The sequence below is a fragment of the Schistocerca piceifrons genome, chromosome 9, assembly GCF_021461385.2.
Source record: "Schistocerca piceifrons isolate TAMUIC-IGC-003096 chromosome 9, iqSchPice1.1, whole genome shotgun sequence".
Taxonomy (NCBI): Eukaryota; Metazoa; Arthropoda; class Insecta; order Orthoptera; family Acrididae; genus Schistocerca; species Schistocerca piceifrons.
The window spans coordinates 66,905,079-66,921,368 of record NC_060146.1 but is presented as its reverse complement, the minus strand read 5'-3'; positions in this window follow the sequence as shown (position 1 = coordinate 66,921,368).

Sequence of the window (16,290 nt, the reverse complement as noted above, 5' to 3'; positions counted from 1 at the left end):
TCTTACAAAGCATTGACATGTTCCATATCCATGAGGATCATCTCAGCACGGATCTATAGAACAAAAAACTAATCTAATCTAATCAAAAGAGAGGACGCCTACTTGTCGACACAGAATTTGTTCAAATTTATGGTACGTGTTGTGCGTGGTGAGACAAGAAAGTGCCCCAAGTGGAAACTCCAGATGGTCAAGCATTTAGGAAATAAATGGAATTTTGATATGGATCTATCACCATGTGCACCTTATCAATTGCCCCTGTGATAGTGTCTTTCGGAAGTGGTGTTTGGATCAGCAATAAGAGATCGGATTCGCATTGAAAAGGTCGCAGGTGTGACGCCGCCTGGTGGCAAATATTTTTATGCTCCTTGGCAATGCATACACTACTGACATCACAGTTAACAACATCATATAGGTTATTTTATTGATTTATATAAGCACAAAAAGTACAGACATATGATGAAATGCAGGACAGCGAACATTTACAAAGGGATTGTAGTTTACGTGTACACGGGAACATCAATTTACATACATGATGTTCCCGTGTATGTGTTAACTACAAACCCTTTTTAAATGTTTGCAGTCCCGCATTTTGTCCTATACCTATACTTCTTTGTGCATATATAAATCAATAAAATAACCTATATGATGTTGTTAACTGTGATGTCAGTAGTGTATGCATTGTTAAGGAGCACAAAAATATATGCCCCCTGGCAGAGTTGAACCTGCAGCCTTTTCATTGCAAATCCGATCTGATCGTGCTGAGCCAAACACTGCTTCCTAAACACAGTGTTATAGGGAGAATTGATAAGGTGCACACGCTGATAGGTCCATATCAAAATTCCTTTTATTTCCTAAATGCTTGACCATCTGGAGTTTCCACTTGGAACACTTTCTTGCCTCACTACACCCTATGTGTAACGTGAATTTGGACGAATTTGGCGATGATGAGTAGGCATCCTCTCCTTTTTAGTAAAGAAAGCCAGTGAAACCCCAAAGGTTGTATATGGCTTGTCATCATGCAACACATTTACAATGAACATAAACAAAGCAGACATGCTTAAAGAGTGAAAACAATTCTGTAAAATTAGACAAGAAAGAAAATTTCATAGCTTGTATAACAAACAGAAATTTTTATGAATTGATATTGACTGTCACCTGAAGAGGAATAAACATACAAACACACTAACAAGCAAAGAATATATCATCAGCATCTCCTTATGCCCTTAGAGTTCTGCCATCCGTATGTAACAGATAATTGGTGTATAGTAACATACTATTGCTACATACACTCCATCATTAGCTGTGGATTTATTTTTTGGTGATCCCGTACACAAAGACATGGGCACAGTACTCAAACTACAGAAAAGGCTGTTAGAACAATTACTAAAAATAGTAACTGAGCTCCCTCTAAAGAACTGTTTAAAAAGCTGGGGATTCTAACTTCATGATCTGATTATATCTACCAAACTGTTGTGCACATCAAGAGTAAAATAGCAAGTACCTTACTAACACCAGTGGGCTATACATCATCATCCAACAGGAGCCAGACTAAACTTACATTTACGAAGAGTAACCAATCGAAGATCACCAAACAGTGATTCTTCTACAAGGGAATAAAATTACACAAGAAATTGCCCAAGGAGCTTAAAGAGACAAGTTGGTGAAACCATATCTCTAAAATAATTCATACTGTAAAGTAAAGCATCTCTCTTTTTTTTGGGTGGGGAGGGGGGTTTACAAAGGTTAGGGGATGCGTATAAATTAACATATTTAATAGTAAACTGTCGCATTTGATGAATGTTACTGTTCTTTTAAAATGTATACTTTAGCTTTGTGTGATACCTCACAATAGTTATATTTCTTAATATGTAAATTGTACATTACTCATGACAACATCGATTGCATGTAAATGCTTAAAGATGGATAAATAAATAAAAATATATAAATATTAAAAAATACTATGTAGAGAATTTTGCACCTGAATTTTCTTGTACACATTTCACCCCAGCTTTAACAATGTCATTAAGAAGCCTTGAATTTTAGGTATTGAAAGAGATCTTTCATAGATGTGTCGTCTGATGCACGTGTCAAACACAGCTACTTCACAGTAAATATTACAGATGTACATGCACACCAGATATTTTCTATTTGTTATCTTATCGTCTAATGTATTTACCAAATATTTTATAGATATAACTTCTAATACTCTTGTTTGATCTGTAAATATATCTGTCTGGTATTCCTTTTCTTTATTAGTGAATGCCATGAACATTTTCTTTATTAGATTCATGATGAAGTGATTCTTGGTGTTCATAAGTGATCTACTAAACCACTTAACAAGGGCAGAAGCAATGCTTTTTGCAGATGGTACAAGCTTACCAAATGTTCAAGTGAAGTTGATTAAAAAAAAAAATTTGCAGATGGTCACTGTACCAGTAGGTGAGGTATGGAAATGGTTAAGGGACATACGTTTAGTTGTCAGTGAGAAGAAGTCCGTCCCTGGTAGCTGAGTGGTCAGCGTGACAGAATGTCACTCCTAAGGGCCCGGATTCGATTCCCAGCTGGGTCGGAGATTTTCTCCGCTCAGGGAATGGGTGTTGTGTTATCCTAATCATCATCATTTCATCCCCATCGACCCGAAAGTCGCCGCAGTGGCGTCAAATTGAAAGACTTGCACCTGGCGAACCGTCTACCTGACGGGAGGCCCTAGTCACACGACATTTTTAGTGAGAAGAAAACCACGTGGATGACATCCAAGCTCATAAAAGTACAGTAAAGTTAGGAATTTAATTCATGTACAAATGTCTTGTGCAAAATTTTTAGATCTGTGGTTAAGATGGGAGAAGCATATAGAGTTATTAAATTAAGAACTTTGTAAATAATGTTTTATATTAAGAAAGCTCAGAGACTACAGCAGTACTGAAACAGTGCTACATGCCTGTTACTCATATATATGTAGCCTGCTAAGGTATGGAATAATATTCTGGGGTAATACAAGTGTCACAAAAAATTCTTTCAGGCTGCAAAAGGGAGTCATATGGATAATCAAAAGTGTTGTACATAGGGAGCTGCATAGGGAAATATTTAAGAAATTAAAAATCATGACTCTTTCTGCTTCATAAATGTATTATGAATCTGTATCCTTTCTAAAATTGCATCAAAATTCTCTACACTAAACACAGAACTTCGTAGCTATGAAGCCAGGATTAGGTATGATTTTCATAGAGATACTCATACAAAAAAAAATTTACCGTAGCTTCCAAAAATTCTGTTCAGTGCTCTGCCTAAAACAATCAAAGAAGTAGAAAAATGCATACTTTTGCCTAAAGAGGAATTAAGGAAGATAATGTTAACACAAAGTTTCTGTAGCAATGCTGAATATTTTAAGTGCCAATATAGGTATAGTTTGTTTAATAGGATTATTCCGATAAGCTATTTCTCCTGTTGCTCAAACTGATACTCAGTCTGTAATTTAATAAATGAAATATTTGTATTCTTTTAAATATTTGAAGCTACAAATTGTAAACTCTCTCTCTCTCTCTCTCTCTCTCTCCTCTCTCTCGCTCCCTCCCTCCCTCCCTTGAAATTCAGTGTTATTTGTTGAGATAAATGGACTTCTTTTATGTGTTTCCTGGATTTTTCTACATTTACTTACATTATTACAGCAGCATATAGCATTCATTTGCACTGACTTTGATATTGTTTATAAAGATCTGTACCAGAAGTACATGAAGTACAGGTCCCTCTGATATATCATGCTTAAAGACCCTGATTTCAGATCTGAACCCAGACTCGGTAGTCACGCACTAGCTTCTGTTGCAAAGCATATGATTTTATCCATAGCACTGCATGTCCATGTATGGCTTTCATGTTTTTCATTTAGAGTTGTGTGGATGATCGTATCAAAAGAATTTTGGCCAACCCAGAAACATAGCAAATACTGAGTTTGATTTGTCTAATGCTTCTGTAACAGACACTGTTAGGGTGGAGGTAGCAGTTTCTGTATATTTATGTTTTTGGAAGCCGTATTGCACTGGAATCAATGTGCTGTGTTTCTCTAGGAAGTTGACCAATTTACTATGCATAAGCATCTCTAAAGGTGGCAGGGGTAAAATACAGGGAGCGAAACGCTATTTACAACTTGTACAGAAACCAGATGGCAGTTATAAGAGTTGAGGGACATGAAAGGGGAGCAGTGGTTGGGAAGGGAGTAAGACAGGGTTGTAGCCTCTCCCCGATGTTATTCAATCTCTATATTGAGCAAGCAGTAAAGGAAACAAAAGAAAAATTTGGAGTAGGTATTAAAATCCATGGAGAAGAAATAAAAACTTTGAGGTTCGCCGATGACATTGTAATTCTGTCAGAGACAGCAAAGGACTTGGAAGAGCAGTTGAACGGAATGGATGGTGTCTTGAAGGGAGGATATAAGATGAACATCAACAAAAGCAAAACGAGGATAATGGAATGTAGTCGAGTTAAGTCGGGTGATTCTGAGGGTATTAGATTAGGAAATGAGACACTTAAAGTAGTAAAGGAGTTTTGCTATTTGGGGAGCAAAATAACTGATGATGGACGAAGTAGAGAGGATATAAAATGTAGACTGGCAATGGCAAGGAAAGCGTTTCTGAAGAAGAGAAATTTGTTAACATCGAGTATAGATTTAAGTGTCAGGAAGTTATTTCTGAAAGTATTTGTATGGAGTGTAGCCATGTATGGAAGTGAAACATGGACGGTAAATAGTTTGGACAAGAAGAGAATAGAAGCTTTTGAAATGTGGTGCTACAGAAGAATGCTGAAGATTAGATGGGTAGATCACATAACTAATGAGGAAGTATTGAATAGGATTGGGGAGAAGAGAAGTTTGTGGCACAACTTGACCAGAAGAAGGGATCGGTTGGTAGGACATGTTCTGAGGCATCAAGGGATCACCAATTTAGTATTGGAGGGCAGCATGGAGGGTAAGAATCATAGGGATGGAGACCAAGAGATGAATACACTAAGCAGATTCAGAAGGATGTAGGTTGCAGTAGGTACTGGGAGATGAAGAAGCTTGCACAGGATAGAGTAGCATGGAGAGCTGCATCAAACCAGTCTCAGGACTGAAGACCACAACAACAACAAGCATCTCTAGTATTTTTGGAAAATTAAATATTAAAGTGACTGGCCTGTAGTTATGTGGGCCAACTTCATCATTTTTCTTGTGTATCGGCACTACTTTTCTTGTTTTTAATTTTTCTGGAGTTACTTCTTCTCTGAATGAGCAGACTACTATATCCCAAAGAGGTTCAGTTCTACATCTGCATCCATACTCTGCAAACCACCATGAAATTCATGGCATAGGATACTTCTCGTTCTACCAGTTAATTGACATATTTTCTCTTTCATTCAGAAATGGAATTGCAGGAAGAATGATTGCTTAAAGGTCTCTGTGCCTGCTTTAATTAGACTAATCTTGACTGTGTGATACTTATAGAAGCTATACATATTGGGTTATAGTATATTCCTAGATACATCACTTTAAGTTAATTATTGAAACTTTCTAAGTAAGATTTCATGGCATAGTTTACATCTGTCTTCAAGCATTTACCAGTTCAGTTCGTTCTCTGTGACACTCTCCCATTGGTCAAACAAACCTGTTACCATTCATAAGGAAGGAAGGAGGGAAGATTAGAGTTTAATGCCCTGTCAACAGTGAGGTTATTAGAGACAAGATGGGGGCCATTCGTACTGCCCTTCTCTCTTACTCACATCCTTTATTAGATAATTTGATATTTCATCATCTCCTGCAGGCTCTTTGGATTTTCAAGAAAGTGTAAAGAATTCTTGGTTAATTTTCTGTGTCAAATTTAGATAAAAATCCCAATCTTATACCGACTGCCTCTCTCATCATTGTCAGGGGTAAGTCTGACTGTCATGAAACTGGCAAGGCCCAGAGGATGACATCTGATTGGCTAGATTATGTCACAGAGATTGCGACTGCTGAGGTGGTGCACCCTACCTCCATATGGTTCATTTCTGCTCACTGTTCACCATCGCTTGTAGTGCCACCCTTTGTTACAGGTAGTACTGTGTTACAGGTACTGTGTGAAGTTTTATCTGTGATATTTCTTTACTGATTGCGTGCTACCATGCATTGTGATGTGCATAGCCAATGTCTACTGAAGTTGTTATCATGTACTGTAATTTCCACTGCTTCAGTAGTCACACAGTTCCTGTAGTTCAAAGCGTGAGCCAGAATTCTCATATGTTCAAACATAATCTTGTGTTTATTTATAGACTGTTTTTGACCCCTCCGATTTTTCATTTTCTGTTCTTAAGATGATGTTGATATCCAACACAGTTATTGGAAACTGTTTGTATAGACTGCACTACATGGCTGCCATACTCATGAGGAATATTGGAAATGCCCAGTACTCTCAGGCTGAGATTATCTTTAACAATTTTCAATATTTCTTTAATTTTTCTGGATGGCCAGAAGACTGGTTTGATTTCTTGCTATTTTAAGACTCTTCCTATCTTATTTGTTGTTGCACTGCAGAATGGAATCCATGCTGTGTGTTGGTTTGTTTATTTACTTTATTTAGTCCCTGTAGTCCGATGTACAAGGTGATACTAGACTTATCTCTAGTCATTACTACAAGGGACAGTTTTCAAGGTTATATATGATTCTAACTGTTGTACTTTACAAAAGTTACAGATCTATACATTTATGGTAGTTCAGGTATTCACTTACTGGATAGAAACCATGGTACTATAGATATTCTCTAACAGATCTTTCAAAAGCATTGACAATTAGCATACATTTTATATCATTTGGCACCATGTTGAATGGTTGTATTCCCACATAGCATCAAATAGAATTATTTTTGTTTGGTTCTCCTGCCTTAGTTGAATGGCATCACTTCTCGATTTCCTCGACAGAGTTGGCATAATATCACAGACCGAATACTTGTTACTTCGAAACACTGACACCAGATGGTAAATTTCAGAGTTGAAGTGGTTCTTGTCCAAAATTGTTCTAGTCTGAGTATTTGGGTGTTCGGCATAGCTCTCTTCTGAGTTGAGAGAAACTGTGCCCACTGAGATATAAATCCATAATAATATCATTCATTTGTTTTAGATGTACAGAATGGCCCAGCTATCCATCTGCTTTCAGTCTGACAAACACACCTAAGAAAGGCAGCTTCTCATCCTACTGTCTTTGCTGTAAGTCTGATTTTTGGATGTATACTACTCATATGGCTGATGAACTGCTGTGCATCACTTCCACAGGACCATATTGATAATGTATCATCAAAATATCTCAAGAAGTAGGTTGCGTGGATGGATAGGGCCAGGGGGTACTGCTCAGCACTTGTTATTTGAAAATCGCCACCAAAAAATTAGCTACGATTGATGACAGTGATGAATCCGTGGCTGTTTCTCTGGTACCTCAGCTTCATGACTTTAAAAGCCTGCCAGAAAGCAAGAAACTCGACCTTGGGCACTAGGCCATATTATAAGTTCTTCTGTACAATGACATGGGATACTGTCAAAGGTCCTCAAGAAACTGGTATACAGGAGAATTGTTAATCAGCCATTACATTCTCCGCCAATGTCAGTTTGGTTTCCGGTGAGGCCTATAAATCGATGACACTATTTTCTCTTTCACTGAACATATTCTCAAATCTCTTAACAGAAAATTGGCACCAATTGGAATCCTATGTGACCTATCCAAAGCTTTTGACTGTGTCAACCATGAAATTCTGCTAAATAAAGCATACTACTATGGGTTAAGTGGAATAATGGGAACATGGATTAAATCCTACCTTACAAATAGGAAACAAAGGATAATAATTACTGGCAATAGTGGAATTACAGCTTTATCCAGGTGGGGCACAGTCATCACTGGAGTGCCTCAAGGCTCGGTACTGGACCCTTACTGTTTCTTATATTTATAAATGACCTCCCACATTGCACCACGTCAGTGAGCAAGTTCCCCCTATTTATTGATGATACTTCTCTTCTACTTGACAAAGCAACAGGGAACGACCATGAACATCTGCGAACAATGCATTTGATGACATTCTGAAATGGTTTAACTGTAATGGACTCTAAAATATAAAAAAATCTCATTATGTACAGTTTCACATGCCACATAAAGAATCAGGGGTTATAAATATAGAATGTAATGGACAACAAATAAAGCAAGTCAACACAGCTGGGTGTGTACATAGACTGCAAGCTAAATTGGTCCAAACATATCCTAGATCCAGAAAAAAGGCTACATTCTGCAACATTTGCCTTCGGCATAATTGCATCAATCACACATAAGGATGCAAAATAGCTGCTTATTTTGGATATTTCTATGCACTTTTGGCTTACACAATCATCTTTTGGGGCAATCAGCCCTTTGCAAAAAAGTTTTTATTGCTCAGAAGAGAGCTATACGTATCATGAGTGGTGTGCAACCAAGGCACTCATGCAGGAATCTGTTTAGGGAATGACAGTTATTTACAATGATATCTCAGTACATATACTCTCTTGTATGTTTCATTAATAAAAAACCACTCTCTTGAAAACAAATAATGAATATCATAGTCACAACACAAGGTTGAAAGAGACCTTTCATAGTAACGAGTCAAACTATACCCTTGTACTGAAAGGAGTAAATTATACAGGCATCAAAATTTGCAATGCTCTACCCAGTGTCATCAAAAGTCTTGCACCTGAAACTCCAAAGTTCAAGAACAAGCTGAAGGAATGGCTAATACAAAAGTCATTCTATTAAATTAGTGAATTTTTTAGTACATAGGGGCAAGTTTTCATTATACAGCCGAGTTAGCTGTGCAATGTAAGCATAGTAGTAGTAGTAGTAGTAGTAGTAGTAGTAGTAGTTTATTCACCCAGAGACAATTTACATTGCATGGATTTCGTCAATATATATATATATATATATATATATATATATATATATATATATATATATATATATAATGGAAGGAAACATTCCACGTGGGAAAAATTATATATAAATACAAAGATGAGGTGACTTACCGAACAAAAACGCTGGCAGGTCGATAGACACACAAACAAACACAAACATACACACAAAATTCAAGCTTTCGCAACAAATTGTTGCCTCATCAGGAAAGAGGGAAGGAGAGGGGAAGACGAAAGGAAGTGGGTTTTAAAGGAGAGGGTAAGGAGTCATTCCAATCCCGGGAGCGGAAAGACTTACCTTAGGGGGAAAAAAGGACAGGTATACACTCGCACACACGCACATATCCATCCACACATACAGACACAAGCAGACATATTTAAAGACAAAGAGTTTGGGCAGAGATGTCAGTCGAGGCAGAAGTGTAGAGGCAAAGAAGTTGTTGAAAGACAGGTGAGGTATGAGTGGCGGCAACTTGAAATTAGCGGAGATTGAGGCCTGGCGGATGACGAGAAGAGAGCTGTAACCAACACCTTTTCGCCTTTTTTCATTCCAGATCTCCTGTTTCTTTCCGGTTCACCTTTATCTCTCCCCATATATTTTTATTTTCATTTTCATTTCACCTCATGTTAACACTTTCCACCTTCTAATACCATGTCACCCTCACAACACCCCCACAATGACCCCATTAAGTTTTATTTACATTCCCTCCGCAAACATGCCTTCGCCCTAGCCAGATTACACTCCCATATTCTATTTTCTCAGGCTTGTCTGACATTTGGCATCACCCCCAAAGGCCTTACACTTAAAGTTCCCATCTCTGGCTGCAACCCTTCCTTCCATCAGTCCCTATACCAGTTCCAAACTGAACAATCCATTGCCCTCACCCACCTAATCCTTCACCTACACATCAACTCAGCCAATGAACACACCCGTCAACTCCTATCCTTAATAAAAGTCCTTAATCTTTCCTCTCCCACATCCACACCGGCTGTCCAGAGCATCCTCCTACAGGCCAACCGTAAATTAGAACAGCATGCCACCCTCCACCTCAAAAAACTATCCAATCTCCTGGTTTCCCACCTCCGGAAAGGCAACTCACTCACCCTTCACAACCTTTCCAGCAAACCTCAACCTCCTCTCATTGCACACAAACCCAGTCTCTCCCATCTACTCAATCTCCCACTTCCAGCTCCACTCCCTCCAAAACCTCAAAATTCCGATCAACACAATCTGGAACCACAACACCCTAATTCAGTAGTTAACCTTTCCTCCAAACCTCTCTCCCAATCCGAAACCTCTGTCCTATCCAAAGGCCTCACCTTCAGCCCCACTCCCAGATTCAACCAAACAGCCCTCGTCAAAGATTTACTGTCCTACACTCGTACTCTCTGCTGTAAGTATCACTTTGCCACGAAGAAAAATGATCCTAATCCTACTCCTAATGATCCGACTCCTCAAGACACCATCCAAATTGAACCCTGCCTGGAACAGTTCCGTCCTCCGTCACAGCGGGACCCACCTCCTCTTCCTCAAAATCACCCTCTCCAAACCTTCCAGGAATATCTGACTTCCAGCCTTGCATCTCAATCCTTCTTAAAAAACCTTAATCCTACACCCAACATCACCACTGCTGAAGCCCAGGCTATCCGTGATCTGAAGGCTGACCGATCCATCATCATTCTTCCGGCAGACAAGGGTTCCACGACCGTGGTACTTGATCGTCGGGAGTATGTGGCTGAGGGACTGCGTCAGCTTTCAGACAACACCACATACAAAGTTTGCCAAGGTAACCCCATTCCCGATGTCCAGGCGGAGCTTCAAGGAATCCTCAGAACCTTAGGCCCCCTGCAAAACCTTTCACCTGACTCCATCAACCTCCTGACCCCACCGACACCCCGCACCCCTACCTTCTACCTTCTTCCTAAAATCCACAAACCCAATCATCCCGGCCGCCCCATTGTAGCTGGTTACCAAGCCCCCACAGAACGTATCTCTGCCTACGTAGATCAACACCTTCAACCCATTACATGCAGTCTCCCATCCTTCATCAAGGACACCAACCACTTCCTTGAACGCCTGGAATCCTTACCCAATCTGTTACCCCCGGAAACCATCCTTGTAACCATTGATGCCACGTCCTTATACACAAATATTCCGCACGTCCAGGGCCTCGCTGCGATGGAGCATTTCCTTTCACGCCGATCACCTGCCACCCTACCTAAAACCTCTTTCCTCATCACCTTAGCCAGCTTCATCCTGACCCACAACTTCTTCACTTTTGAAGGCCAGACATACCAACAATTAAAGGGAACAGCCATGGGTACCAGGATGGCCCCCTCGTACGCCAACCTATTCATGGGTCGCTTAGAGGAAGCCTTCTTGGTTACCCAAGTCTGCCAACCCAAAGTTTGGTACAGATTTATTGATGACATCTTCATGATCTGGACTCACAGTGAAGAAGAACTCCAGAATTTCCTCTCCAACCTCAACTCCTTTGGTTCCATCAGTTTCACCTGGTCCTACTCCAAATCCCATGCCACTTTCCTTGACGTTGACCTCCACCTGTCCAATGGCCAACTTCACACGTCTGTCCACATCAAACCCACCAACAAGCAACAGTACCTCCATTATGACAGCTGCCACCCATTCCACATCAAACGGTCCCTTCCCTACAGCCTAGGTCTTCGTGGCAAACGAATCTGCTCCAGTCCGGAATCCCTGAATCATTACACCAACAACCTGAAAACAGCTTTCGCATCTCGCAACTACCCTCCCGACCTGGTACAGAAGCAAATAACCAGAGCCACTTCCTCGTCCCCTCAAACCCAGAATCCCCCACAGAAGAACCACAAAAGTGCCCCACTTGTGACAGGATACTTTCCGGGACTGGACCAGACTCTGAATGTGGCTCTCCAGCAGGGATACGACTTCCTCAAATCCTGCCCTGAAATGCGATCCATCCTTCATGAAATCCTCCCCACTCCGCCAAGAGTGTCTTTCCGCCGTCCACCTAACCTTCGTAACCTGTTAGTTCATCCCTATGAAATCCCCAAACCACCTTCCCTACCCTCTGGCTCCTATCCTTGTAACCGCCCCCGATGCAAAACCTGTCCCATGCACCCTCCCACCACTACCTACTCCAGTCCTGTAACCCGGAAGGTGTACACGATCAAAGGCAGAGCCACGTGTGAAAGCACCCACGTGATTTACCAACTGACCTGTCTACACTGTGACGCATTCTATGTGGGAATGACCAGCAACAAACTGTCCATTCGCATGAATGGACACAGGCAGGCAGTGTTTGTTGGTAATGAGGATCACCCTGTGGCTAAACATGCCTTGGTGCACGGCCAGCACATCTTGGCACAGTGTTACACCGTCCGGGTTATCTGGATACTTCCCACCAACACCAACCTATCCGAACTCCGGAGATGGGAACTTGCCCTTCAGTATATCCTCTCTTCTCGTCATCCGCCAGGCCTCAATCTCCGCTAATTTCAAGTTGCCGCCACTCATACCTCACCTGTCTTTCAACAACTTCTTTGCCTCTACACTTCTGCCTCGACTGACATCTCTGCCCAAACTCTTTGTCTTTAAATATGTCTGCTTGTGTCTGTATGTGTGGATGGATATGTGCGTGTGTGCGAGTGTATACCTGTCCTTTTTTCCCCCTAAGGTAAGTCTTTCCGCTCCCGGGATTGGAATGACTCCTTACCCTCTCCTTTAAAACCCACTTCCTTTCGTCTTCCCCTCTCCTTCCCTCTTTCCTGATGAGGCAACAATTTGTTGCGAAAGCTTGAATTTTGTGTGTATGTTTGTGTTTGTTTGTGTGTCTATCGACCTGCCAGCGTTTTTGTTCGGTAAGTCACCTCATCTTTGTATTTATATATATATATATATATATATATATAGACACACACACACATATAGGGTGAACAATACTATACAAAATACAGATGTGCATAGTAGACTACATAACATCAGACCACATTGAAATAGCATGCACAACTTTGATTATTTACATTGATGTATGAGAAAGACTTTTTACATGGAATACACAGTTGATATTTAGATATAACACATACAATTCTAGCACTTTTGTACATATTATTTATTTAGATCATATCAACAGTCAGATAAAAATTACTATTCACACAGAGTACATAAATATAATTGTTTAGTATGAAGCTATTCCAGGTATTCTTTTACACTATAATAGCAGTAGGTCATTAAAAATTTGAATACTGCTTCTTCAAATGAAGACAATTTTTTTATTTCTTTTATCTTTACTGGTAGTTTGTTATACAATCTGCTTCCTTGTATGTTTGTTTGTTTCTGCGCCAAAGCCTTGTTAACTCTTTTTATATGAATGTCATTGCACTTTCTTGTGTTGTAAGTATGTAGATCCGAGTTGGATTGGAAATTGTTAATATTTCGTTTTACATTAATTACGCTTTTCTGTATATAGAGGCACGGTAGGGGTAGAATATTCAGCTGTTTAAATAATTGCTTTGAAGGAGTTAGCCTTGAACTATTGGTAATTATTCTAACAGCTCGTTTTTGTAGAGTGAAGATGGTTTTGAGATTTTTCTTACTATGACCCCAGAAGATGAGGCCATAGGTAATAGCAGAATGTATATAAGCAAAGTAAACAGCTCTGCTACATTCCCTACTACATACAAAGCTAATAACGCGTAAAGCAAAGCAAGCAGAGCTTAATTTATGCGAGAGATACAAGATATGGGATTTCCAGTCTAAATTTTCATCTATATGTACACCTAAGAATTTTATGGTAGCAACTCTCACAATTTCTTTATTTTGTATTCTGAGATCTAGATCAGAGTGTGACTTTGCTTTCCTGTAATGGATATAATTAGTTTTAGAGATATTTATGGTTAATTTGTTCACTTCAAACCAATTTTGCAAATATTCTATAACTCTGGTTGCAGATGTTGGCAATACCCGGTTTATGTCAGTTACTACAATGTTTGTGTCATCTGCAAACAGGGTTATATGAGTACCTTTTACTGAAATCTTGATATCATTTATGTAAAGAAGAAATAGGAGAGGTCCTAGAACACTCCCCTGCGGTACCCCTATTGGCACAGTCTGAATATCCGATCTGTAAACAATACTTTGGTTTTTACTGTTTGCTGTTGCAATTTCTACTACCTGTTTCCTATTGTGGAGATATGACTGAAACCATTTTTTAGCTACTCCTCGTATACCGACATATTCTAATTTGTCTAGCAGGATATCATGTTGGACAGTATCGAATGCCTTTGAGAAGTCCAAATTTATTCCTATTGTACTGTTGTTCTTATCTAGCCCCGTTACAATATTTTCAATGAATTGGGTGATGGCTGACTCTGTACTCATTCCTTTGCGAAAGCCGTGCTGGTTTACAGACAATACATTGAATTTCTCGAGGTAATTTGTAATTCTGTTTTTCATGACTGTCTCTATTACTTTTGAAAATACTGATAATAAAGCTATTGGTCTATAGTTTCCCACTTCATGTATATTGCCCTTTTCATACAATGGTTTTACTTTTGCAATTTTTAATCGTTGTGGAATGAAACTATTTGTTGCTGTAATGTTATATTGTTGCTCAAATACTTTGATATTGTTAATCTGAATGTGTACACGTAGGTGTTGATTCTGATGTATGTAATATGTTTTTATTTCTTATAGTGTACCATGTTGTTACAATGAGTTTTGTCATGAATTAACCATATTGTATGCTGCTGTATTGTTAACTCTGTAAAAATACTGACTCGTTCCATATCCTTGCAACTCCATCGCTGTCAGGATCAATGGCACTCACAATAAAATAAAATAAAAAATAATAATAATAAAATAATAGTAGTGGAGTATTTACTTTGCTGTTTTGTTGAATCTCAATCACAGTAGTCAGTAATTTTTATCTAAGAAATCCATCATAAAGACTTTGTGGCCATATCTTGGATTATAGTCTCTGAATGATTTTATTAGTTGTTGTTTTGTTACTGGTTCCAGAAATTTTGAATTAAATAGTTGCTCAAGTGCTCTGGGTTACGTCACCCTGCCCCCACCACCCCCGATGATTTTTTACTTTAAATTTGGTTCCTTTTTAAATTATGTCTGATATCTACCGAATTGTTGTGTTAGCAATTTTTGCTCCATGTGTAACTGTGGTGTTCTAGTTTTCATTCACTTAATATTTCTGTTATTTGCATTCTTTCTGCTAAGTCTTTCAGTGTTAATTATGTCCCATGCTGTTAGGCTTTTATGTTTTGATTTATTATGGCTCTGCTTATTTAAATGCCCTTTGCTTCTCTTATTAGTTGTCTGTACTTCTGCCAATCTATTTCTGTGTCTCCCTATTCTTTGTTTGTCTGAAATCCTTCAGCCTAGTTCAGAGTTCAGTTATTTCTTTGATAATCCATTCCCTATGGTGCCTGCTTTTTTTCTGACAAGTCATTCTGAGGAAAGTCATATCACACTTCTCATTTGTGCCTTCTGCTTGCACTGTTTCAGTTCAGCTTCCTTTTTACATGGAATTCCATGAGTGCAGTGTCACAAGTTCAATCTTTATAGTAAGGCTCATTTGGAAACATTGTGTTAGCAAATATGAAACGAAAAATATTAGCCACTAATGACTCACCATGTGCATCAGGAGAGTGACAGAAAATGAGAGTCCGGGAGGTGCAGAGATCAACCATCTATTTGATGTATTTATTACACTTCACAAAATTGACATCAACGAAGTTCAAGAAATTTTCAAAACAAACCATTAATTTATACCATGAACACTAAAGAAAAAAAGCTACACACCACAGTGATCACAAAAGTTCACACCTTCTAGACTGATGACTAATATTTTGGGATTTACAAACTGTGCAGGATGTTCAGCTAGGTATGCACTCTTAAAGAATGTGTATAGAACCATGGTGGTGTACTGGGTTAATGAGAACTGATGGAATGTGATGGTATTCAACCAAGTACGAAACTGTCATAGAGCTTATCATGATACTGGCTGTCCTTTAAGACGTAGCTGCATAGAGTGGTAATATGTTTTACACGTAGAGAAAAAACAAATGCCCAGAGGCTGAATTTGTACAATGGCTCTATGTGATATTAACTGCAAATCACATACTTTTCAGGAGGAATAGTTTTCTCCAAAGAAGTATGATTTTTATACGCAGTCCAGGAATCAAGCAAAAGCAAGATATTCTGTCAAGCTATTCCCCAAAAACAGTGCTCAGACCATAGTTGTTATTCTCTTACACCCATTTTCCCACTCTTGTTTGCTGTGACGTAAATATTCCCTACTGCTTTTCTGACTAGCACAGGTGGGAGCTCTCCCTGCAATATTCCTATGTTCC